This window comes from Aulonocara stuartgranti, assembly GCF_965226115.1.
Source record: "Aulonocara stuartgranti genome assembly, chromosome: 18".
Taxonomy (NCBI): domain Eukaryota; kingdom Metazoa; phylum Chordata; class Actinopteri; order Cichliformes; family Cichlidae; genus Aulonocara; species Aulonocara stuartgranti.
The window spans coordinates 23,274,575-23,300,536 of NC_138954.1; the positions used below are offsets into that span (position 1 = coordinate 23,274,575).

Consider the following 25,962-nt stretch of genomic DNA (forward strand, 5'->3'; position numbering starts at 1 on the left):
AATCAGCACCTTTGAACCAGCCCTGCGCTGCCTTGGTGCCTACACTGCTCTTCATTTGGCTCTTTCTACATTATTTTGTCAAGTGTATGTAAGTCAACTAAAACCATTGTCTACAAAGTAACTGAAAGACAAGGTTTTATGTTGAAAGAAACCATAAATAACATAGCACTTCCTAATTCACTAACTTTACACCATTACACGCTTTCCTCCTTGTCATTTTCTTCACTCTTCAGCTCCTTAAAGTCCTTCTTCCATCTTCAAAACAAACTCTCTTCACTGGTTAGTACATTTCCATCTCTGTCCTTAATCATCCTAACCTGCTGCACATCCTTTTCTATTCACTATAAGCCTTTTCCTTTGCCACTTTGTATTCTTTCCTCCATCTGAGGATGCATTTACCACTTTCTTGGTGGTATTGCTCAGGACTTCAGCTGTCATTTGGTAACACTTCCCTACCACCCAGAACCTGTCTAAACTGTCTGTGAGACATTCTTCCTTCTTCAACTCCCACAATTTAGCCCTAGCTTCTACCCTCACTTGCTTCCTTTTGATGATTTCCATATTCTCCCCAGACACCACTTTACAGTCTTGTATTGCTTTCAGATTGCACCTACTGCACAAGATATAGTTCACCTGTGTGCATCTTCCTCCAATCTTATATGTCACCCTATGTCCATCTGCTTTAAGGATATGCTCATCATGGCAATTTCCATTTTACAAAATCCACCAACATCTGCCCTTTTGCACCTGTGTTGGCCAACAGCACAACAGACAGTATTTGTGAGACATTCTTGAAAACTTGGGCACCGAAAAAAGCAACATAATGGAGCAATAAAAAATTAAATAAAAACAATAAATCTGAAGCCTACATATTTTATTGAAAGACCGCAGGTAGAGTAAGTCATTTTTTATCAGGCTTTGTTTTGATCACAAATATATGCCTGCTTTTTGAGTGACTTTATATTGTTTTTCCTGAATAAACCAAGAAGCTATTGGAAGAAAAGAAGTTTTTGGCTTATGAAACAACATCTGCGAAGAATGTATTAATTATTTCTTTATTATTTAGACTCTACAAAGGTAATATTTTAGAATAAATATGAGTAAAATTATATCTATGTCCATGACTTGTAATTTTGCATTAAAAACCATTCAATGTTATGATGGTTAAGCTGACTCCAGAACAGTTTTGTTCTTTTACCATCCCATTAGTTCAAATTACCAATCTGGTTTAAAGCATATATGTCTTTCTTCTACATGTAATAGCCTTGTATTTCCTGATTTATCCTTAAATGCATCTTTAAAAAAATAACTGATCTGGTTTACATTATATGTAACTTTTAAAACTCCAATATCAGTCATCTTTGTTCATCCATGAACTTTCTCTGAGGTCTTTCCCAGATGCCTGAAAGCTACATCTTTAACACTCACTGTCCAATATATCCATTATCCCTCCTCTGCACATGTGCAAATCATTTGAGCATTGCTTCTCTAGCTTTGTCTTCAAAATGCTCAACCTGAGCTGTCTCTCTGATATATTCATGTCTAATCCTATCCCTCCTGGTCAGCCAAGCTCCGCCTCCTATCTCTCTGTCAGAGCAACTGTCTCCAAACCATACATCATAGCAGGCGTCACTGCTGTCTTCAATTTCATTAAAGGGTAAATGAGTTAACATTACATCATTACAGTAAATGTATGATTTTAAGGGTAAAATGTTGCATATTTAATCTCATAGATGAAAAGAATAGGTTAGCTATAGTCCAATTAAAAAAAACTGCAATCTAAACTAAAATGGGATGTAGTTGAGTATTAAAAACAATTCTTGTTATGTGTTTTCCAAGCATGTTCCCGCAATCATAAAAGTTGTGCGAGGTCAAAGAAATGTTGAAGAAAAAAAATGCAAACGAGGCTAAGTGATTGTGTAATAAAACAGCAGATTTTAAACAAAGAAAGAAATCCATTCTAACAGTCACAACAATGAAATGAAAAGGTCATAAGACTGATATTGGTCCATCACGTTCCTGTCCACTTATGTCGACAATTCTGAAAAGTAAAGGCCTTACTCAATCAAGCAAAGACTGGTGATGGACGCCTTGGTAACGTGTATATCCCAACTAGTTGGCAAGTGGTTGCAGGAGGTTGCGTGCTTTCACTGAGGAAAAACTTGTTAACTACTTGCAAAATGTGACAAGTGTGACAAAGTGTGCAAAATTGGAAGCTGAGACGGTTCACCTTCAAAGTTAAAGTTTCAAAAGGTACAACTTTTACTTTGCAGTTGACTAGTCTTGATAACTTTTCCTGACTGGTTAGTTTGAATTTGTTTCCTGAAAAATCTGTATTGTTCATGTAAGTTACAGCTTGTGACCAAAGCAATCACCTAGAGCTTTTTAGTGCAGCATCCACTTTGCAACAATTTTACCCAGCCATAGCAAGCTACCACTCTCAAACTGGTCACGGAAAACATATTTTTCCATCCTGACCAGAAGTTGTCAGGGGGTTGCCAACCAGTCTTGATGCCTGTGTGATTGAGACCTAAGATTAACATAATATGTTAGGCTTTGGATCTATCTCTTTCCCCTCTTAAAGATGGGTTCAGTGTATCTGACACTAAAGCAAATAAATAGGAATCATCAAAATAGCTTTTTTTTTGCATTTAGATAATTCAACCAGCTCTTATCACAGTTGCCACTTAGATGCTTCCAGGTCATTTGACTCAGGAATCTTCCTAAGCTAAAAAGAATATTCAGCCTCAGTCCCAGTGTTGAAATGTATGAATTAATCATGCCCACAAGATTCCTGTACACGTCTAGTTTATCACTTTGGAATATTTGGAAGTCATCCATAGCCTTCTCTTCAAGCAAAGAACATAAAAAGGTCTAAGCTTATCAGAGTTTTTAATAGATGAAGCACATTTGCCTTAAGTGCCTTAAAACTGATTAGCTATTCATCGTGCTTCACCCCTGTTAAGGCTTCAAACCCCAAGCTACATATCACTAATGCAAAACAGTGCGAGAGGGTGATCAAATTCAGGAATGGTAAAAACTGAAACATCTTTCAAGTCCTAATTTGAGCAGATGCTGAATGAAAAACATTGTCACCCCACTGCTTTTATGTCCATAAACACAGTAAGAAAATACAGAGCATCCTTCCTTTCACTGATAATGGCACCATTTTATTTCAAGCAGTTAATGGGCTATTTGGACATGGGAGTTGTTGTGGAGCATTGAAAGGAAACAGCTGTGATTACCTTGATCATAGTCATTTAACTGAATATTATCAGGCTTTTTTTCTCTGTGAGTACCATGTCAACAAGAGACATTTACTGAACCTGTTCCTTCTAATACTCAGGTTAAAGGGGTGACAGTTTTCACAAAATTTGTTTATAGTGTCTTAAATATTGCCGTTGTTTATACCTATGTCTTTAAACGCCCTTGTGTATTATCGGAAAGCATGGTGTCCGTCTCACAGTAATAAACAACTTATAATCGGTGTCATACTCTCCCGTACATACTCATCTTCCTCTTTATATATTTAAATTCACAAGGCCATTTTTGGATTGTTACTCAAAAGTGAACTAGTTACTAACGTGGCTTTTCTTTCACTTCACAAGTGGTAATACCTGGTCCTTCAATTGCTCTTTCAAAGTGTATTTAATTTTTCAGCTAATTAAAAAGAAAATAAATGAAGCTTAGCTTTAGAGGGGCATGAGGGATCCGTTAACGCACTACTTAAGAAGTGTGATCTCTTGCAGCCAGCTTATTGCTGTGTGAAGAGAGAAAACGTCAAACTTTCAAATGAAAATCAGTTTCCACGTATAAATGCTACATGAAAACTTATAATCAGAAACCATGAAAACCCTCTTTGTATATTTCAGATACTGCTTTGGTTCAGTGATATTTTTTGTACATCAAGTAGAAACTCAATAAAAAATGATAACATTATTAACTGCCTTAATAGTTGGACTGTTCTATGTTTTTAAATGTCAAATGTATTACATAGACAGTTTGAAACACAATTTCTGAACATTGTAGTTATTTTATTAGATATTACAGCTCTGTTCTACAGTATTAAATTAAATGTTGAGGAGGAAGAAAAGATAGTGAGCTTTCAGAAATCCTTCCTTGTGTGATTGTTTTGTGACACTAATGGACGATATTTGCAGCCTTATGAAAAAGTTCACCACACGATTAAACCACTTGTACAGCCAGCTTTAGCAGCAATAACTTAAGTAATAATTTTCTGTAGGACTTTATCTGTCTCTCATATTCTTGTGGAGGAATTTTGGTCCACTCCTCTTTACAACATTGCTTTGTTTTATTGAGATTTGTGGCCATTTGTTTATGCACAGCTCTGTTAAGATCCCACCACAGCATTTCAGTCAGTTGGACTTTGAGTGGGCCATTGTAAAACCTTAATTCTTTCGTTTCTTTTTCAGGCATTGTGTTGTACGCTTGCTGCTATGCTTGGGATCATTTTCCTGGTGTAAGGTTAGATTTCAGGCATGCTGTCAGACAGATAGAATACTACAGGGTGGGCCATTTATATGGATACACCGTAATAAAATGGGAATTGTTGGTGATATTAAAGTCCTGTTTGTGGCACATTAGTATATGAGAGGGGGCAAACTCCTCAAGATGGGTGGTGACCATGGTGGCCATTTAGAAGTCGGCCATCTTGGATACAACTTTTGTTTTTTCAATAGGAAGAGGGCCATGTGACACATCAAACGTATTGGTAATGTCACAAGAAAAACAAGTTCATGCAGAAGATTTTGTTCAGTGATGAGGCAAACTTTTATGTGAATGGTGAAGTTAACAAACAAAACCACCGCTATTGGTCTGACACTAACCCACATTAGATGGATCCCTCCAAGACTGTTGGAACAACAAAAGTGATGGTTTGGTGTGGTATATGGGATACAACGATAGTGGGTCCATCCTTCATCAATGATAACTTTAAGGCCACTGGATATTTGCAATTGCTACATGATGTGTTCCCCTCTTTATGCACTGAAGCTGGCACGTTCCCTGAGTTTTTCCAGCAAGATGGTGCACCACCACATTATGGGTGCCAGGTCCGAGCATTCCTAGATGAACAGTTTCCGTGGATTGGTCGTCGTGGGCCAGTTGAAAGGTCTCCCGATCTGACCCCCTTAGACTTTTATCTTTGGGGTCATCTGAAGGCAATTGTCAATGGTGTGAAGATACGAGATGTGCAGCACCTGAAACTACGGATACTGGATGCCTGTGCTGGCATTTCTCCTGCAGTGTTGCTATCAGTGTGTGAAGAGTGGGAGAAGAGGGTTGCATTGACAATCCAACACAATGGGCAGCACATTGAACACATTTTATAAGTGGTCAGAAACTTGTAAATAACTCATGAAAGAATAAAGTTACGTTGAAACCAAGCACACCATTGTTTTTCTTGTGACATTACCAATAACTTTGATGTGTCACATGGCCCTCTTCCTATTGAAAAAATAAGTTGTATCCAAGATGGCCGACTTCTAAATGGCCACCATGGTCACCACCCATCTTGAGGAGTTTGCCCCCTCACATATACTAATGTGGCACAAACAGGACTTTAATATCACCAACCATTCCCATGTTATTACGGTGTATCCATATAAATGGCCCACCCTGTAGAATACTTTGATATACTGAGGGGTTCATAGTCAGCTCAATTACTGCAAAGTGTCCAGGTCCTGTAGCTGCAAAATAAGCCCAAACCACCCCTTCACCACTGTCCTTGAAAGCTGGCATGAGGTGTTTGTGCTCATATACTGTATTATAGCCAGACATCCCCACTTTAAGAAACAAGATTAGCCCTCATTTATTAATATTTTCATTGACAAAACAAGTGAATACACTAAATTACTGTTCGATTTTACCGTACATGGTGTGTATTTTTACACATGGGTGTGTTAGTGGATCAGATGCAGTCTACACCAACAGGCTTGTGCAATCTGCATACTGTATACCACCAGACTCCCTCTATATAAGGAAAAATGTTCCTCCAGGTAAAAAATTGAAAGTGGTGACAGTGTTATAAGTGAGAATTCTGCACCTCTAAGGCAAGAAAGCTGCAGAATGTTAAACTGGAGAAACTGAAACAACAATGTCTGAGGAGGAACCTACAAAAGGCCCACCTTTCCAAAGTGTTTCCACTAGAGTGATGATGGGTTCACAAAACAAACATGAAAACAAAAACAAAAAACCAGATAAACAAACAGACAAAAAACAAATGCAAAGTTCAGGCTGAAAGAATGGAGGTTCTGAAGATTTCTTTACCCGGAGACACTTCACTGAGGGTCAAGTAAAAAAAGAGGTTCAGGCATCAATGTTCATATGAGCATTACAGCCCATAAGAAAAAGAGGAAAACAGATGGAGGACAAAGGAGCACATGATCTATCAGCCCAAAGAATGATCAAGATAAGATAAAGAATATTAGAATATGTTTACATTAAACGCTGACAGAGTAAATGTTAAAGACTTTGTGAAAGGGAAGTCAGTTATCCAAGCTGTCCAAGGTATATATTAAAAAAATTAAAATCCCAAAATTGAAACTGAATACCCGTCAAACTAATAGATATTCTAATAGTCTTGGAGTCCAGCTCTTTCCTGCATAAATCCATTCCCCTATAAAGAAATGAGAGCAACAGTTGCAACACTACAAAGAGAGACTCACATTCAGACTGAGACAGAGAAAGGCTAGCAGGTGGTGGGAAGACAGACAGCACAAACTGTGAGGATGGGAAGGGCATCCAATGTTTGACTTTCAAAGAGTCAGAAGGACAGAGATAGACAGCACAAGCAGATGAAACGTTGCTCTCAAAAAACAAGCACACATACAAATTGGCACACTTCAAGGATAAGAATTCCCATTAGAGTTATTTTTGGGTGGTAATTGCTTTCAGCTGACTGAAGATAATGACACAAAAAAAAGCAAAATATGAGCATTTAAAAGTGAGTTCTCTTTTGATCTTATACCAAGTAATAGAAATGATAATATTAATTTTTTTTCTACCAAAAAGAAGTCTAATCTTTTGAGGAAAAACTCCTAACATTAATCGTCTAATAGTGTTTTGCTGGGAATAACTTGAGTCCTGCATTTATGTGGATGTTATTTTGACATATATCATCCAGCTAAACACTGATGGAGGCCAAGAATTTCCCTCTAGCAGGCAGGACAATGTACCTAGCCACACTACAGACACTGCTTGGGGCTGTTAGTTTTTCTTGGGCTAGTGTTGCCACTCTAAAAGAAAATAAAACTTTCATTGTGGCTTGCCAAAGGCTCGCTGCTCCTTTATGCCTGTTTAAATTTATTTATTTCCCAGTTTGCTTTGCTGCAAAATGCTGACTGTACAGGACTGCCTAACAAGCCTAATCTAGTTACCAAGTCTAATCTAATTTGCTATCTTTAAACTGTACAGGTAGCAAATTTGATGCAATTTTCTAGGGGAAAACACAACCTGGATGGATTTGTAATAGGGTGAGGTTAATACAAGGGCAGCTGACTTTGGCAGTGCATTTGTTTTTATAACAGGTTCACCCTGATCATTGGGTTTTTTTTTTTTTGTTTGTTTTTTGCTGGTATATCTGGTAGGGGAAAACAGCTTTGTGTCCTGTGCACATACAGTAGTTCAAGCCAAAAATATACAACAACATGTAAACCTCAGATTCTCCCACTGAAAAAAACCCTTTGATTTGTATATAAATTTCCCAAAGGCAAAATATCAAAATATGATGGTTGTGAATCTATTTTGGATGCAAACTACACACCCTTCTCTGTGTTCTTCCTTCCCTTTTCTTCCTTGTGATATTTCTCTGTCTGACACAAGATAAGAGCAAAATATATTATTGGACAACTGAGTGATTTCTGATTTGATTTCCTTCCTGGAAGAACGAGTTAGGCAGACCAAAACAGCACACGAGAGGAAAAGAAATAATCCTCTCCCCCTCCTTGCTTTGCTTCCTTCCTCCTAAAATGCTGTTTCTTTTCCTTTGTTTGTTTCTTCACTCTGAGTGTTGTGTTGTCACAGTTAGTATTTTGGTGATGGGTTGTCTCGTTGTTGTAGAGTTTGCAGATGCTCTGTTTATTTCACTCATCAGTCGAGTTAAAATTAAGAAAAATACAACAAAAAATCCTTTTCATCTCAGCATGCTGCCACTGCCTAACCACAACTTAATTTGCTTTTCCTTTTTAACTTTTAATTTGTTTTTATTAGTTTCCTTTTTAATCACACTTTGCATAAGCTTTCTTTTGTGGATTTGATTGCCAATTAGGAATTTTTTGAAGTATGATCGAGCAGCTCTGAAACTTAGTATTAGTGTGTTTTTGTCAGCTCATGTTCACGAGTTATAGAAAAGTACAGACTGTAATTTATCATCTCAGTCATGTTTCATTTTTGGGGTTAACACATAGTCACAATTATTGATGCTCTGTGTGGAAAGTAAAGTTTCAAGTATTTTATAAGCCTAAATGAAAGACTGCTCCAAACAGCTGGAAGCAACAAATATTACCTAAGCTCCTATGTTTTGCCAGAACCAGATTATGCTTATTATTGGTGATTCTCATTAATAACCTTTTACAGACAGGTCCTACAGCATAGGACCTACGCTATGTGCATATTATGTGCAGGCAGGGTAGAAACCCTCGGAAAGATGGAGGAGGCAGTTGCCATTTTTCATTATATTAGAATCTTTAAGTATACCCCATTTGAATGTCTGTCATCGTAAATTTAAATTATACATCATTATGGTCACTGTGATCAAAGATTTTGGTGCCCTATGCAAAGCAAGTGATGTTGATCCGTTCCTTTACGGTGATTTACCTTCAGTAAATTGACTATCAATGAATAAATTCCTTAGGCACATCAAACAAATAAAAAGAAAAATTATTTAGTATTTGTACACTGGATATTTTAACAAACTTGTCAGACAGTTAATTTCCCTGATAAACCCCCTCTTCATTGCAGTGTTGATTTTTTAAAAAGCCACGTTTGTGTTATTGATATCTTCCAGTATCAGAGGTGAAGGGTTGAGAGGAGCGAGGGAAAATTAATAACAAACCGCAGGAGTGCATAGCAGAGCCATTGATCATTTTCAACAGGCTACAGAAAAAAACATGTTGCCTTCTGCATAAATAAGTGATCTACAATGAGAAATACAACATTTACATAGATAATAAAATTACTTGTCTTGAGATAAGGCTGGAGCTTCCTCTTTTTTAATTCATGGCTGATTTCCCCCCCTCTCATGCTTCTTTATCTCTTGCTTTATTTCCATTCTCAAGTCTTTCACTCACTCTTGTTCTTGCTCACCCTTACTCAACATCCTCATTGAGGCTAAAGAGTCTTTTTACATAATTTCCTTTGGAAAACACTGCCACAAGGAAGAAACTTCCGGTGTTATGTTAGGGATTTTAACTCAGAAATGGAATATTAAATTAAAACGTGAACTGCCACATTTTTCATTCAGTCTTTTTTCTCTCTTACTATAAAAAATAATCATGAAATGATGACACAAATGTGTCAAAATGAAGCACTTTCTCCTTTAAACCTTTACATGTTAGTGCAACATTTCTTAATCACTTTCACTGTAGCGCTTGGCGTCTTCATTCCTCTTATCGGCCCAGATTTCTTCCCAGAGTCCTTTTGTTCATTTATTTCTGCTGTGTAATTAAAGTAATATTGCTGGTTCCCTTATGTGGAATTTTTTTTGTGCTTCTTACACCTCTGCAAACGAGAAGACTGTTTTCCGCTTGAAGGATAAAATCTGTTGTCTCGCAGCACTGATACCCATGAATGTCAAAGAACCTTGGCTGGACTTAACTGGTATTATAGAGACTTAAGACAAGATTCTCCCAGGATGCTCTGGGGACTGCCTTGACAGTCTGTCAACATTACCTCAAATGACCTCTTAATAATCTTGTCCTCTTCTTTCCTCTGTCTTTACCTCCTATTTCTTGTGATGATACTTTCAGCCAGGCACTGAAATTAACCCCTGGTGAGCACCAAGTATGGGTAGATTTTCTGTTTGGATAGTAGCTCTTGGAAGGCAATCCATTTTAGTCATTTAGTGATTTTCCCCGTAGTCTGATCATCCTATCATCCCGTTGTGGGATCACAGATGACTGATCGCATTGCCAGCAGGGTGAGATATGTTATTAAAGTGCAGATATTATGGTATTGCCTGATTCCATAATCCACAATGCTCAAAAAAGAAAAGAAAAAAGAAAGAAACTCCTGATGTGAGACACCATGAATTTATTTATTTATTCACTTTAGCATGAAGATACCTTGTATGTATATATTTTGTAAATGCCTTATCTCCTCCTTAACGGGTAGGCCAATCTGAAGGAATTTGTTTTTGGAAGAATATAGTAAAGCCTATAGCAATAATGGGTAATTTTTAAAGATTTTTTATGAATCCCAATTTTTTTTTTGATTTTCATATATATGTATCACATTCATTTATTCATCCCCCTGAAAATGCGATGTGACATTCTGTGTTTGTTTCAGGTGTCAGGTTCAGCGTACATCACCAGTCGGTAACTTTACCATCACCAATGTTTAATGAAGTATTTAAATAATGCCACATATGAGATCAGTAAAGAAAAAACAACTTGTCCGGAACTGTTTTTATCATTTAAGAAACATTTCTAAACTCAGACTACTGGTATCAAAGGCAGAACTTGAGATGATTATTCATGCTTTTATCTCTTCTCGTTTGGATTATTGTAACGGTCTTTTTACGTGTTTCAACAAATCAGCGCCGGATCGCCTTCAGTCTGTACAGAATGCAGCGGCAAGACTTCTAACTGGTACAAACAAGAGGTCACACATTACTCCAGTTTTGGCTTCTCTTCATTGGTTGCCAGTAAATTTTAGGGTTCATTTTAAAATTTTAGTTGTAACTTTTAGAGCTCTGCATAGTGAAGCTCCCCAGTATATCTCTGACCTGTTGAAACCTCATGCTTCATCCCGAGCACTTAGGTCTTCAGGTCAGAGGCTACTGGTGGTCCCACGTACTAGGTTTAAAACACGTGGGGATTGGGCTTTTCAGGCACTGGCACCTAGGCTGTGGAACTCTCTGCCGTTGTCTTTACGCTGTCTAGACTCCACTGACTCCTTTAAAAAGCAGCTGAAGACATTTTTATACAAACAGGCTTTTAATTAATTTTAACTTGTATGTCTGATCTTATTGTGAAGCACTTTGCGATTTTCATCTGTGAAATGTGCTATATAAATAAATTTTACTTACTTACTTACAAAAAAAAGCAGTCATATTGAATTAATAACAATAATATTTTATTTTCCTTTTAAAAATATTATTATGGCAGCATGTTATAACAAATCGCCCTGCTGGACTTGAACTAGACATGTTCATGGTGAGAATTTTAAGCCTCAAGCTTTGGTGGTATCCTTTTAATTCTGTTATTTTTTTTATGACTGCGCAACATCAACAAACTTGTTTCAACCAAAATCTCATCACCCAGCCGTAAATAAGCATGCCTAACACAAAACCAGTAATGTGTGGTTTTCATTTAAAAGAGCATACAGTACAGTATTTCTGCTGTAGAGCTATTTTGCCTAAAGACATTTTTCTTTTTCAACTTTTCAAAATATTGGGAACAACTAAGAATATGAACTAAAAACATTCATTCTGACTACAGTCAAAGTGTTTGGATTTGTATCACTATTCACCATTCACAGTCTCGTAAATGTTCCTCTGTTAATCAGAATTCATTGCACTGCATTGTTAGGAAGCAGGATGTTAAATCTGTGACTGTGACTGGGTTGAATTTTGGAGAGGTGTGTTGAACATGTTTCACAACAGCATGGAGTCATTGCGCATTAGAGTGTTAAGTTTCTGACTTCATTAAAATTTAATTTTTTCCCCGAGAAACCAGTGCTCCATTTTTACTTTTCTCTGTGCTCTGCACACACCTTCACTATCTAGGCCAATGCACCCCATGGCCCCTGACTAACTGCAAGTGTCGTATTGCAGGGAAACAAAAGACTCATACACCGTTGTGTTGGCACACCTGAAGACGTTTGTGCTATATTTGTGAGGTCCCTTCTAGTTCATATCTATTTTTTAAGACCAAAACCTTAATAAAAAAAAAACAAGTGAGAATCTTCAATGGGTGTTTAAAGAAGTGATGAGCGGCCCCAAAATGCCCTCATTTTGCAAAAAAATATTTTGCTCTCAAGGCCTATAGCTTACATAAAACATATGGGCACACGCACACGCACACGCAGTGTCAGCTGTCCTGCTGGCAGTGCCAGCCAGACAGGGCCAGCCCCTCGGTCTAGCTGTGTCCAAGAATAGCGGTGTGTACGTCTCTGTGTTTGTAAATGTGTGCACACGTATACTTTGCACCAATAGAAAGAGAATGTGTTCCTATCCAGGAATAGATTACTGCTGGATGCAGGAGCTTTATCATCTGCAGGATGTTTACTCAGAGTTGCCCATACACTCGATTCGTCTCCCAGAACCCCTAATATATCATGCTGGACTATAACGACACACGGGGTATTACAATAAAAATGAATGCAGTGCAGCATGTATGACACACCAATATTTTAATCCACTGTGCAATATATTTGTGTGTAACAGAGGATGTGCTCTTTTTCTGATACTGTCCTGCTAATATTATACTATTTTGCCATTTCAACCATTTCACTTTCACAGTATGAAGGGAAAACACTAGTAAAATTGGGATGTGTTCAAATTTGGTTGAAACAGCTGCATAAATAATGGGCAGGAATGCAGTGTAAAGCTTCCTCTGTACTGTGCTGCCTCTCCTACACCAAAAAAGTCAAAACAGGTACAGGTTGTTGCAAAATGTGGCACAATGACCACCTCCACAAGTTGTACTGAGTTAATTTTTTGAAAGGTGGAGTTATTTTTTGGACATTTTGTTGACTGTTTAACTATTTGTGAATTTTTGCAAAGACTTAGCGTGCACTGACTTTATTCTGTACACCTGTGTACGGAACAGAAACGATTTTTTTATTTCTGCCAGCGATTTAAAAATTTGCTACTGGTTTTGTATGTGAAAGATAAAAAACTGGGCAACACTGATATAGGTGAGTTAATGCATATAAACAAAAACGAATGCAACACCACTGTAAAAATTGCTATACTTGAAATGCACGGGGATGTTTACTTCTAATACCACAGCCTAAAATTTTTTTAAGAAAGCTGAGGTGACCCATGATTGCATTGTTGCCTGAGGAAAGCAAGAACTGTATAATCACAGGAAAATACACACAGGAATGCTGTTGCAGAAATATTACACATTATTTCCTCATCCCTCCTCTCCTATGTGTTTTTATCTACAGCAGTGTTGCATACAGTTAAATGTTACCATGACAATAGCAGGTTAACTGTTTGATAAGAAAAAATCAGTGTGGCAGAAGCGCAGGAACGATAAAGACTATAAACATGTGCATGCACAGAGTGTTTGCTAATGTAAACAGTGTGATCCATCAGTTTTGGTTTATACACTATGTGGACAAAAATATTGGGCCACACCTCTTAAATTTAGAATTCAGGTTTAATATAGAATTGAACACTTACTATTGCAGTCTTCATTTAAAAGACTGTTATGAAGGATTCTGGGCCATTCTAAAGAAATCACTGAAACCAAATGAAAATTATAAATGCTGATTATAAAGATGAAAACCTTGAAGCAAACCTCATTTTTCGATTTCTAATTAAGGTTTTTTTCTGAGCTATGACAAATGTAGTTCAATTTGTTTCTTAAATCTTATATTTAAACTGAAAATAATTTTAACACAGGCAGTTGTTTTACTTGTGTGTACGATCGCTATGGACAGTAACCTTAAGCTAAAAAAAATTACAAATTAGTTTTTTTCAGTTTTCTGTTAATTGCTTTTTCAGTTTCATTTTCGTTTGCAAAACAGATCATATTTAAGGGTTGTATTAAGGAGTTGAGGAGTGTTTTATTAATATCTCATCTTCGTAAATCTGGAAACATTTAAATAAATGGGTTTTCTTTTCCACAGCCAGCCATCGTGCTCCTGCGTTTTCACGCACAAACACACAGACAACATTGGCCATGGTTCACCCCTCAGGCAGCCATAGACTAAAGTTGATATGGCAGCTTTTAGGATAATGTCTTAGAACATTAGCCTTTATGAGTAACATCACTGCATGAAAGGAGAGCTATAAAGGCAGGTAGAGAGATACCGCACTGAAATCATCATCCTCTGTGAAAATCATGCTGCTGGAGGTATTTTCTCCAGTTTTATCTCAACAGGGAACCACGAGAAACTCTCTCCGTTCCCCTGCAGGATAAAATCTAAATAAAGAATTATATCCTGTGTCTTTAAACCATAATGCTATTACTCCTACATTAATACTACATCTGCTGTCACTGATAATATCCTGGAAAAAAAAATCTTTGCAGCTCAGTGCACGTGTACCTCAACAGTAGACTGACAGCTCAAGCAGATTGTAAAACAATCTCATGGAGAGTGAAAATCTGGAAAAAAAACGATACTCCAGTTTTTACTCTAGTTTTAATTTTTTAATTTTGCTTTTTACAGTACAGAGTTGACATAACAAATCGGTTTTGTGTCAAAAAAGTGATTGGAGCCATTCAGTATAAATCATGCATGTAAACTTACACACAGTTACTAGCTGCCAATCAAATGTAAAGTGGGATCTGTTAATGATGGATATTGATACTAGTGCAGCCATAAATTCAGTTTAAAGGTTTCTTTAGTGATTCCTGATTTATTTATTTTCCCACATGGGGAAAACAGTAAAACAGGTAGGCTGACAAATCTGCAGTTTTTCAGATTGTGGGGGGAAAGAACAAAAAAACATCACCAGCTCTGTCTGTCAAGTGGCAGAGAACACAAAGCTGGATTTCTGCTGCAGGGGGAGGTTAATGGAGCACTATCCACCCGCAATACCACATACTGTGTGGTAAAGTCACAGCAGCTGTGTAGCGTAGGCCTGGATGCAGCTCTTGCTGATTTAGACTCCACTGCTGATGGTGAAGAGAGAAATCAGTGGGAGTCAGGAGAGAGAGGCTTTATCCTACCTTAATTAGGAACATAAGTGAACAGAAAGTGGCTGAACAACTGAAGGTAAAGGTTAAGTCATAACATGGATCCTTTTCCCCAATGCTCATGCCCAGCGAGGGGTTAGTTTGGTGTGGAGTAATTGAAATGATGGCTGGGAGTTCACAACCCATCTCGGCTCCACAGAGAGCAATTTACAGTCTGAGCCCTCCTTTGAAATATTTAGGATTTTTGGTCAGCATATGGCCCAAACTGTAGAAGTTTAAGTGTGCTGACTGAATAATGAATTGTCTAGTGATAAAAGCTTCATGCAGCACAGGTCCTTGATGGTTTGATTATTTCCTATCGGTTGAGTAAAAGATAACTGTTGTTCCATGTTTTTGCAGCAGAGCTGGATTATGGCATCAGATGTTTGTTCTGTGTAACCTAAACAAGTTATTTTATTGGTTTATTTTTAACGTATAGGTATGTAGATGTTTTGCAAAGATCCATATGTTAAAATAAATGAGCTAATACCAGTAGTTCTGTCTCTCATATTTTTCTGTTTTGTTGTAGACATTTTAATGTCAGAATGGTTTCCTGTGAGGAGTTAAAAAAAAAAAGAAAAAAAAAGAATAATCAAATAATCAAACAATGCGGCGACAGAATACATTAAAGCCTTGCATGGAACACAGGTGCAGAAAAGCTCCACTGCCATGAGTATGACGTCAATGATTTGTCATTTGTAGCTATTAGAAAAACGTGCCAGCACTGATGAAGGGAATTGATAAGCTTGGAGACAAACAATTCCAAATGACAGATCACAGCTGGAACGTGTTCTTAAATCACGTTTTGATTATTTTTCCTAGATTAAAGTTTACAAATTCACCACTTCTTGGTAAATATTCAGCCTTTAGTGTGTCATCTTTCTCTTTCAGCTATTTTTTTAAGACTTATTGGGTCAGTGTCAGATTGCATGAAAATATAAATATGTCTTTTGACATTAGAGAAGGTGGTATTGAGTTTAGGCACAGCAGCACACTGGAGACATAGATGCATTGACAGTTTTCTCGGTATAGCCATATAACCCTGGAAGCTGTTAGCCGTCAGTCTTGTTAAGGTCTCCTGAGGTAAATTGGTCCCTGCAGGTGGCCAGACACAAACGATTTCAAAACCCCTAATTAACTGCAACCTTTGGAATGATCAACCTCACCTGGACTAGTGGGAACAGGGCCCTCTGCTGGAGCCTGACTTGGCACGGGGGCTTATGAGTATGAGTGCCTGGGACTGTACCGCAGCCCATAGGAGCAAAATGGAGCTGCAGCCATATGGGCACACCACCTGCAAAGGCAAGGTGCTGAGATGTGTTGCATTGCCAATCAAGTGACAGACAAAAGCGGGATATTTGGCATGCTGACGCAAATCTCTGACAGAAACAGACATATCCTGCCGAAAACTGCTGCTTAGGATGCAGAAGCTTGCTACTGCCAAGTTTCAGCGCTGATTAATTGAATTAATACAGTAAGGAAGAAAGGAAGGGTCTACTAAATGATAATAAATTGGTCTGAAGATAAATAAGAAGCCTAAAATGAGTTCTGCTCAGCAGGGGAAAAAGAAATCTTGTTTCCATTTGCGTGTCCAGTTCTACCAGACTCTACCTGCTTATCTGAACCCATGGGCTACCTATTATGTTCAAACTGAAGAGTTTAGAGTGATTTATTCTCTTTTGATCTTGCATCATTGCTCTCTCCCCGTGGCCGTCGGTGTCAGTGAACAACACCGGCAGCCTGAGCGCATCAATGAGCTGCGGCCTGAACTCTGCTGAAGCGTGAGTCACCACGGGCAACAAAACTTTAAAGCTACTTTACACCTTTGATGAGATGCAAGAAAGCATGAGCTTAATAATCTTCTGACAAATGCTACACTTAAAATATTTTGGCTGTAAGCAGTATTTCATTTTAAAAAGCCTCTGCTCAGATTAGGATTACTATGACAATCAGAATAAACTGATGAAGTTTAGCATTTGATGAGAATTAAAATCCACAATTAAAGTAAAAAAAATAAATTCATTTAAAAGAAATGGGTTTCCTGATTAAGCCTGTCTGCAGCTTAAGTGTAGCAGATATCAAAAACATATCTGTCTGCTCATTTTAATGCCGCTGAGATTGAAACACACAGCACATTTAGACATATAGGAAAAGGAGCAACACATCTATCCTTTTCAACCAACATGAACAATGCAGGGGAACCGTGTGAGCTGGTGATAAGACTCTGCATAGATCTTCACTGCTGCCATGTGGCAGAGCCACTTACACTCGCACACCAACACGCCACCTCAAAACCAACCCAAAATGCACTGTAAATATCCCAAAAACACAGGCTGGGGATGTGCTTAAATAAATTAAAGAAATTGAAATTTAGTTTGGGGGAGGAAGATAACACGCTGTTGCACAAATCATCGCTGGTGGATATGAAGAAAGCGGTGTGTTACAATGAGGCTTTTCGCGAATGCACCAAGGCTACTGTCAAGTTCTTTTTTGTAGAAAATCCAAAGAACAAAACTTGATGTGATCAAATATTCAGTGCCAGAAATGTTTAAAAAACAAAACAGTGCAGGCATACCAAGATGCTTTTAAGCTAATTTGAAATGTCTTATTGAATCAAGGAGCTGGTGGCATGCTGCCAGGATGTAAGAGGATTCTAATTTGCTTTTATCATGGAGGAACATTTCTGTTCTACTCAGCATGGTGAAACTAAAACATCTGTCCTTTTTGAGGTTCCGAGCTGTGATCGAAAAGAACAGATTCTTCAGATTTTTAACAACATTGTAATGTTTTCGCTGCTTTTTGTGAAATAAAATGTCTAAATGTGTTGAAGAAGGAAGATCACTGGCTCTCTACATTTATTGCTGCTAATCATACACATCATGAAGAGCTCCTTCAATTATACATGCAGTAAACTGAGGAGTGGATAATACGTTTGTAATTAGTATGAAGTTTATTTAAGTTGGCAGGTGCAGTGTTTATACATTAAGAATAATTATTGCATTTTCATCTGCTGTACACAAAGCACCAGCAGCTGAGACTGTGTGTAACTGCGGGCAATAATTCCTCACAGGGAATATTTCCCAACACACAGTGAGATTCGCTTCCTCCCTCTCTCTCTCTCCATCTGAAAGGTCAGAGGATGAGAGCCATTTTCTTTTGCAGCTCTCTGCTTCCCGCTATTTTTGATCCAGACTTATGAATCCATTCTTTATCATCTCTAATAAAATTTGCCCGCGCTCCCTATTGCATTACTTTCTATCCCTGTCTGCTCTGTAAGACGACTCTGGTCTGATAGGGCATTATCAGACAACAGCTAAGCCCGGGACAATTATTCAACCATTAGACCAAGCAGGAAGTCTGATTAGCTTCGCTGTCAGACATCTGCCATCCCACCTGCAACCCAAGGTCTAAATAACCTCAGCTACAGCAGAGAAGACTGCTCAGTGGGCTGAATACTAGATGGTCCTTCTATGACTTAAACTCGCTTCATTTGTATATGATTAAAGTTAAATGTGTATATTTTTGGTACGTTTGAACTGGTAAACGTATTGTTATTGCAAAAGTCAGTTCCGGCTTTATAAGCGGTTATGTATGGCTTTTGTTTTGAAAGCTCAAAATGAACGTTACATATATATTTATATATTTCTTCACTGTTTTACTTGAAAACACAAAAGGGATCAGAAGAGGAAAATAACCTTGGATAGTTTAGTGCAATTTTTGTTGCTTTAAAATACTTATGTATATATGCCTTAAAGAACAAAACGTTCAAATCTTAAGATTTGTGTCTAATCTCTGGGATACCGTAGAGCATAGGTGTCAAACTCTGGCCCGCGGGCCAAATTTAGCCCGCAGCCTAATTACATTTGGCCCGCGAAGCCATACCAAATTACTATTAGAGCTGGCCTACTGGTATTATACAGCTTATATATATTGTTTAGTATTAAGCTTTGCTTGTTCCATATTCAGTTTTTCAGCAAAACGTGTTTGAGTCCATAAGAAAAGATTCATTCTTATATCTGGAGGAATAAATATATTTCAATAAATATTAACGTTAGCCTGCGACTTTGTTCCAGTTTTGAATTTTGGCCCACTGTGTATTTGAGTTTGACACCCCTGCCGTATAGTGTGTTACTTGAAAAAGAGCTGTAGACTTAGTTGATTTTATGGAACTGGAGCTCTCTGGCATTAACAGCAAGTTAAGGACAAAGTTACCATTTCCAGTCATTTGATATCATTGATTGTTGTTAATTTCTTAAAAACACATTCAATAATGTTGCTAATACTAAAGCTGGTTTGAAGCAGTAACCACAGACGGCAAGTCCACGCTGGTTCAAATCAACTATTAATACAATATTTACACATTTGTTGCTGTTCCAATGCAGAAAATTTACTTCAAAAAAAGGTCCAATGTGGTACACACTGTTTTTGTTATGCATGTTTTTTGCAGCTCTCTGTAGGACTTCACGGATGTGTTAACAAGCTTCACAGCACCAATTTGAATTCTAGCTGTCCAAGCAATTTTACAGAAGCGAATGATCTTCCCTTGGAAATGCCTGCTTGGCTGACAGTAAAGAATCTGCAGTGCTACTTATCAATGTATACACACTTTAATCCACTGCGTGAATATCTGGTTGAGTAAGTGGCCTATAGGGCAAATGTTACATCACTTCATTAAAGTTCCACAGACAATAAACACAGCCCCTGTTATGAAGAGACTGCACTGATCCCCTGCATTTCTATAATTAACCAGCAAATTAGCAAGCAGCAAACAGGGAAGGAGGGTGAAGAGGACAGATGGTGGGGTTGCCACCCATGCCGATGCTGTACGAGCGAGAGTAGGCAAGAGCCTGAAAATAGATCATTAAACAGAATAAAGGAGGATGAGGACAAATCATTGGCATAGAAGAATGAAAAGAAATAAAACCACAGGCGCAGTATCGCAGCAGATGTGCAGCCTGAAGTAGCACATAGTTTAGACTGATACATAGACACTTGTGGTCCTGCAAAGTTTCAACAGTATATGCAGTTCTTTTTTGAGTATTCACTTATGGGGTAGATTTGTAATGATATAAAAACTGGGGGTTTCCAATTATAACAAATATTTATGTAGTTTTACTTATATTTACCATTTAAAAAGTAATACAAAAATACAACAAATGTGTTAAACAAATAAATATAATAAATAATAAATATAAGATCCTGTGTACCAATGGGAATTGGTACACAGGATCATCTGATCACTTAGGAAGCATTCTCACATCACCGCTCCAATGTTTGACAGTAGGATTTTGATATTTGAGGGCGTATATCTGCTGGAATGATCCTCATAGCAATAATGACCAATTGTCATCACAAGTCAAACTAGCCAAGCTGAGTTAGCATTAGCCAACCTACCTGTATGTCAGTAACATGACATCACCCGATTCAAAGTAAATGAAAACCGAGGGTTTTGAATCCTGTGTGAATCCTGCCTTAGGCCCAGATGAGCGGGTGTTTTTGACAAAAAGGCTCATCTAGCAGGGGCAACTACAGGTCCCTGCCAGCCCACCACAAAGAGCTGAACCTGACAACCAAACGACACCTCTTTTGCGTGCTGCTGAAAGCTGAGTGGGTGAGAGCCTCCCGGTGATCCGGAGACAAAGGTAGCTGCAGGCACCTGTTACAGGCTTTTAGAAGTGAAAATCTAATTAAAATTACAATCTGATTACTTTCTTAGTACTTAAAAAAAAGTACGCACCTCTGTCTGTACCACTCTCATGAATGCAGTGTGCATTGAATGTCTTGAGAAAGAAGAAAGAACTTATTGTAGTTGTTAAAGGTCAGGATCCCTGTGACACCATGTCCATCCCGTTTTTGTGAAAAGAAACTCTCAGAAACAACCTTAACTGACTTTCATTACATATGGAAGAAGTGATCTGCTTAGGATTTGGTTTACACCACAAAAATAGATTTTGTAGCCAAAATCTGCCAATCTCTGGGGGTGAGGTCACTGAGGAAGTTAAACAACTCCTTGGTGGCAGAGCCCCTGGGGTGGACGAGGTCCGCCCCGAGTTCCTGAAGGGTTTGGATGTTGTAGGGCTGTCTTGGTTGACACGCCTCTACAATGTTGCGTGGAGATCAGGGGCAGTACCCCTGGACTGGCAGACCGGGGTGGTGGTCCCCATCTTTAAGAAAGGGGACCGGAGGGTGTGTTCCAACTATCCGGTTGTTCAGACTGACATCACTAGCCGTGTCTGGACCTAAACTCCGCTGCAGGTCCATATATCAAACGATCACTATGGCATTACTGAGAGTTGAAAAACTGTCTAAAGTCTTTCATCTTTAATAAAATGATCAGCGTTCTGCTCTACCAGGTGTAACAATTGAGTTTAACATCCAGGCATCCATGAAAACGGAATTTATGACATTTAACGGAGTTAGAAGTTAGCAGGGAGTTAGCTCGCTAGCTTCTATCTAAATACAATATAGCATGTCCTGACTGCGGGGTTTTGGAAACAAATTAAAACGTACAGCTCTGTTATCACTTCCAACATAAATGAAGACAGAAAACTAAACAGCAGTGACGTTTGTAGGGTCACTGAAGTTGGGCTAGCTGGTATATAATGATGTGCTACGTGACCGCTAGCGACACAGCTATGTTAGCACAATATAAACAAGCTAACTTTTTTTCCACTTGATAAAAGTTAACGTGAGTGTTCTCGGTGGTCAGGAACAAATGTAATCGCATGGCAGGATGCTGTAAAAGGACCAAACTTCAGCCAGGAGAATAACTGAGATAATCCATCCACAATATGAGGTTAGTCATTCATACTGCTGCATGGGCTGGGCTGTAGTTACATCCTAAGGTTTGAAAAACTGAGCTTAAATAAATGATTAGCGGTAATAAAAGCCGAGGGAGGTCAACAGTGATCACTGACTGTTTTAGGAGCTTTTTGAGATTAAATAGAAGAAAATACATAACATTAAACATGTTAACAACACAAAAGCCATATTAAACGCAGACTACTTTAGGCCCGGAAGTAGGATTCGTCACGTCATCACTTAACAATCGGATAGGGGGATCCCACTCCTCAGCCTCCCTGGAAAAGTCTATGCCAGGGGGCTGAAGAGGAGAGTACGTCCGTTAGTCGAACACAGGACACATGAACTTGATATAGGCAAAAGATAAACAGAGATGTGACTGACTTCACACAGGTGATGCAAATAACCAAAGACAGACAACTAGATACAAGAGGATGGGAAATATTAAGGCAGGAGATCGATAATAAGAACTAAACTCTAGACTAAATATTCAAAATACAGGAAACAAATATATAGACATTCAACAAACCCAGCATATTAGAATATTCAAGTAAACATTAGAAAGTCCAAAAAATGCAGTTTGCCAACATGTTGCCACCAATCTGAGTGAGTTTTTATCAGTGAGCATGACTTGAGCACACTTAACTCAACTGGCTGCCAGCTTGTTGCATTCTGGTGATATTTTGATAGAACAGGAAAAGTGCTGAGTGCACATGTAAGAGTTAAATGTGAATTTCTCTCTATTTTAACAGCAACGTGTGGTTTTCACTGATTTATCACAGGTAATTGTTGTATTATCAGAAACAAATTGCATATAATTGCCAAACTGACCCATCAGACTAATAGCTGACCAAGTCTGTCTTTATCTTATTGGATAAAACTGGTATTGAGAAAGTTTAAATTTGAGGACATAAATTAGAGTTGAAAACGGTGATGAATTGCTATATGTATTACTGCAATACACAATTATATCGGATTGTGAGTGAAGTATTGTGCTAACACCGCCTCGTGGGGTGTCTGGTGAGTTCCATCGCTCATCTGCATCCATAAATCATAATCAAAAATAAAAGTAAACACATTTAAAACAACAAGAATGAAAAGCAGACGTCTTGTACATCGTCAATATAGTGAGATTTACGCATGATGGCTTAAAAACACGAGTAACTATCACTTCTTTTTGAAATTCAAAGAGAAGGGTTTGATGTGTATTTTGTTTCAGGCTTGGGAAAGAGTAGCACAGATTGCTAATGGTCCTGTCCCCCCAGCAACATCCTCTCTTATGACTCTTAACAGCTTGGCTTGTGTCAGTTCATCTGGACATCACAGACGGATACTTAGGGCAGAACAAGATAGAGCTTTTAGTTTGAGGAATAAACTTTGGTAAATTATGTTGAGAGAAATGTATGTGTGCAAATTGCCCATTGCGCCTCTGTACTCCATATTGCATCCCTGTGAAAATGGTCAATTTATCCCCATTTTAATGTATCCACAAACCCCCACACATGCACATACAGACACATTAGCTTTATGGTTGTGACCTTTCCTGATAATGGTCAGATGGCTATCCGCTGACCTTGCTGTGTTAACAGTTTGTCCCCTGGCAGCTTTTTTTCTCCTTTCCCCACTTAATGGATCCCCTAATGTGATATTTCTAGAAGAAGGGAAGTGTGTGTGTGTGTGTGTGTGTGTGTGTGTGTGTGTGTGTGTGTGTGTGTGTGTGTGTGTGTGAGAGAGATGAGGAAACAAAATTGGTAGTGAGAAGGAGACAGAGAGAGAAAATAAACTCTGACTGAGAGATGACACTTTTGTCTGAAAGTTAATGCTATTTTTAAGTACACTCTGAAAAAGAAAACAAAACTAAAAATAAAGTATGCAGCTGTCTCCAATTCTCTGCCTAATTTAACAATACAAACACTGCAATAGACAGAACCAGCTCTGTAGTTCTCACTAATGCGAGGTCATGGCTCAATTTCTTTCACAATCCATGGGCACAGAAACAAAATTATAGGCTTCCAGAGTTTAGATTTATGACTTCATTGCTTATTTTAAATGCTGTATGTGAGGGTATTATGATTCAGGGTCAGTCTTTTGTCATAAAGAGTTTGATCAATGGTTGTTGAATTGGATCCACTAATGACTAACCGTTTGGCCAGTTCATAGCTGCTAGGAAAGCATAGACTCCATGCAAAAACACATCTCCTGGCCCTGCCATTAGATGCATTTCCGGATTTTTTAAATTGGGTGACACTGGGAGAACCTGTAGGTAATGGAGTTAACTCCATAACTGGCTGTAACTAGAAATATTTGTTATTCTGTTGAGTGGCACAATTAAAGAACAGTGTTTTGCACATAGTTTAATTCCTACTCTGGCTCTACTCTACAGCTTCCTGATGGCTGAACTCCTTTCCCTATTTCTAAGGGAGAAATAGGGAATCTCCCTTAGATGGATTTCTGCTTCTTGTATCCGCAGTCTCTTTCTTACAGTCACTAACCAAAGCTCATGAACATAGGTGAAGGTAGAGACGTAGATCGACTAGTAAATTGAAAGCTTCGCTTTTAGGCTCAGCTTAAATTCCTCTACTTGGGGCAGTAACTTGCCCCTGATGTAGAGTAGGCTCTTCATCTTTTTCCTGTTGAGGAACGAAGCACCAAGAACAAGTCCGACTCATTGCCGTAGCGTCTCTTAATATCGACAATTTTGCTTTATGTTATTTGTTTTAATAGTTTAGACGTCATCCCAACTTTTTGGGAATTAGGATTGTATATGTGATTTTGATACAAAGTGCAGTGGATTTGAAATGTTTAACCGGAATCAGCTGGGTGTTTTGCACCCATTCAAGTTGACGGTTTTTCCATAGCTGGTCGGATATTTATAGTCTATGTTCAGTGTTTCAAATGATACCTAATGCAATGCTTCTCTAAAATATCTATAAATTGTTTTGAATTGAAATGTTAGACTTTTTTTGGAGACGATTTTGCCTGTCACTGCTGCTCATGTGTGAACTACAACTCTCCACATTAACTCCTGTTTGCAGCCATTTTTTGAGGCAGAGCAGGGATGAAGTTTTGTCAAAAAAGTCTTTTTTTTGCTTTTGTGTATTTGCCAGTTTTTTTTTTTTCATGTTGTGGAGACATTTAAAATTGAGCAATGATTTTGGGGAATTTGTGCACACAACACAAATGGCTGGCATTCAGTCTTTGTCAAGGTGTCAGAGATAATTGATGTTTGAATAGCTGCTGGTCTGAGCAGTTCTTTTACTAAAGACAAAAACTGCATGTTTCATTCCCCAGATTCTTTGTTTCCTTACCAAAACCTATTTTTGAGCATCACAGCCCTTAGCATGCACAAAACACAGTATGTGTTTGAAATCAGCTACTTTAAATTATTAATGCAAACCAAACAACTCACAGTCTTGAGTTCTGGCGATAAAACCTACTCTGCTGTTTTTCGAGTCTATCAGAGGGCAGTAAGAAAAGTATGATGAAAACATAAGAAAGATAAGAAGTATGTAAAACAGCAACAGCAAAAAGTAGGAGCATTTTCAGACTGCCACCTCAGGGGAAATATATGAGTTTAGTTCCCTGCCTGGGGAAATTACCTGCAAATGATTAGTGTCTGTTGCATTCACGAAAGCTATATCTGCAAAGGTATTTGGACCCACCGGACAAGTTCTGAAGACCCAAACCGTAGAAAACTGAGGGTGCTCAGTTTGTGTGGAAAGGAGCAATGGACTGCCCCAACTGATGTCTTGTAATATTGAAGGTAACACAAACTGAGCGCCGTTTGTGTACACGTGGATGTAGAAAAAAAGCAACTTGGGAGACAGGGAGGAGGAAATTCAATTTGATTGTAATCTGATGTACACATTCTACTGTTTGTGAGTTAAATTAGATTTTAGATTTGTTTTCTCTGCCTCTCCCCTATACCCCTTACAGTATTAGAGGGGGGATTTATCTGGAAAGATCTATGGTTGTGCCTGATTGAAGAATCATGCTGTGGGAATAGTGGGCAGATGGTAATCTATCAAACAGACAACGAAATGTTTTATTTCTTGTTCCGTTGCCAAAG

The 25,962-nt window shown here is 38.3% G+C and overlaps 2 protein-coding genes across 2 annotated transcripts in view; both read left to right on the plus strand.

Annotated features, from left to right (window-relative positions):
- clstn2a (calsyntenin 2a) overlaps nt 1-25,962 on the plus strand; it is a 195,724-nt gene that overhangs the window by 19,192 nt on the left and 150,570 nt on the right. The window lies entirely within an intron of this gene.
- LOC309693307 (GTPase IMAP family member 6) overlaps nt 21,330-25,962 on the plus strand; it is a 192,516-nt gene continuing 187,883 nt past the window's right edge. The window contains exon 1 of the mRNA XM_082512397.1: nt 21,330-21,888. The gene's annotated coding sequence lies outside the window, so the exon portion shown is untranslated. The remainder of the gene's footprint in view (nt 21,889-25,962) is intronic.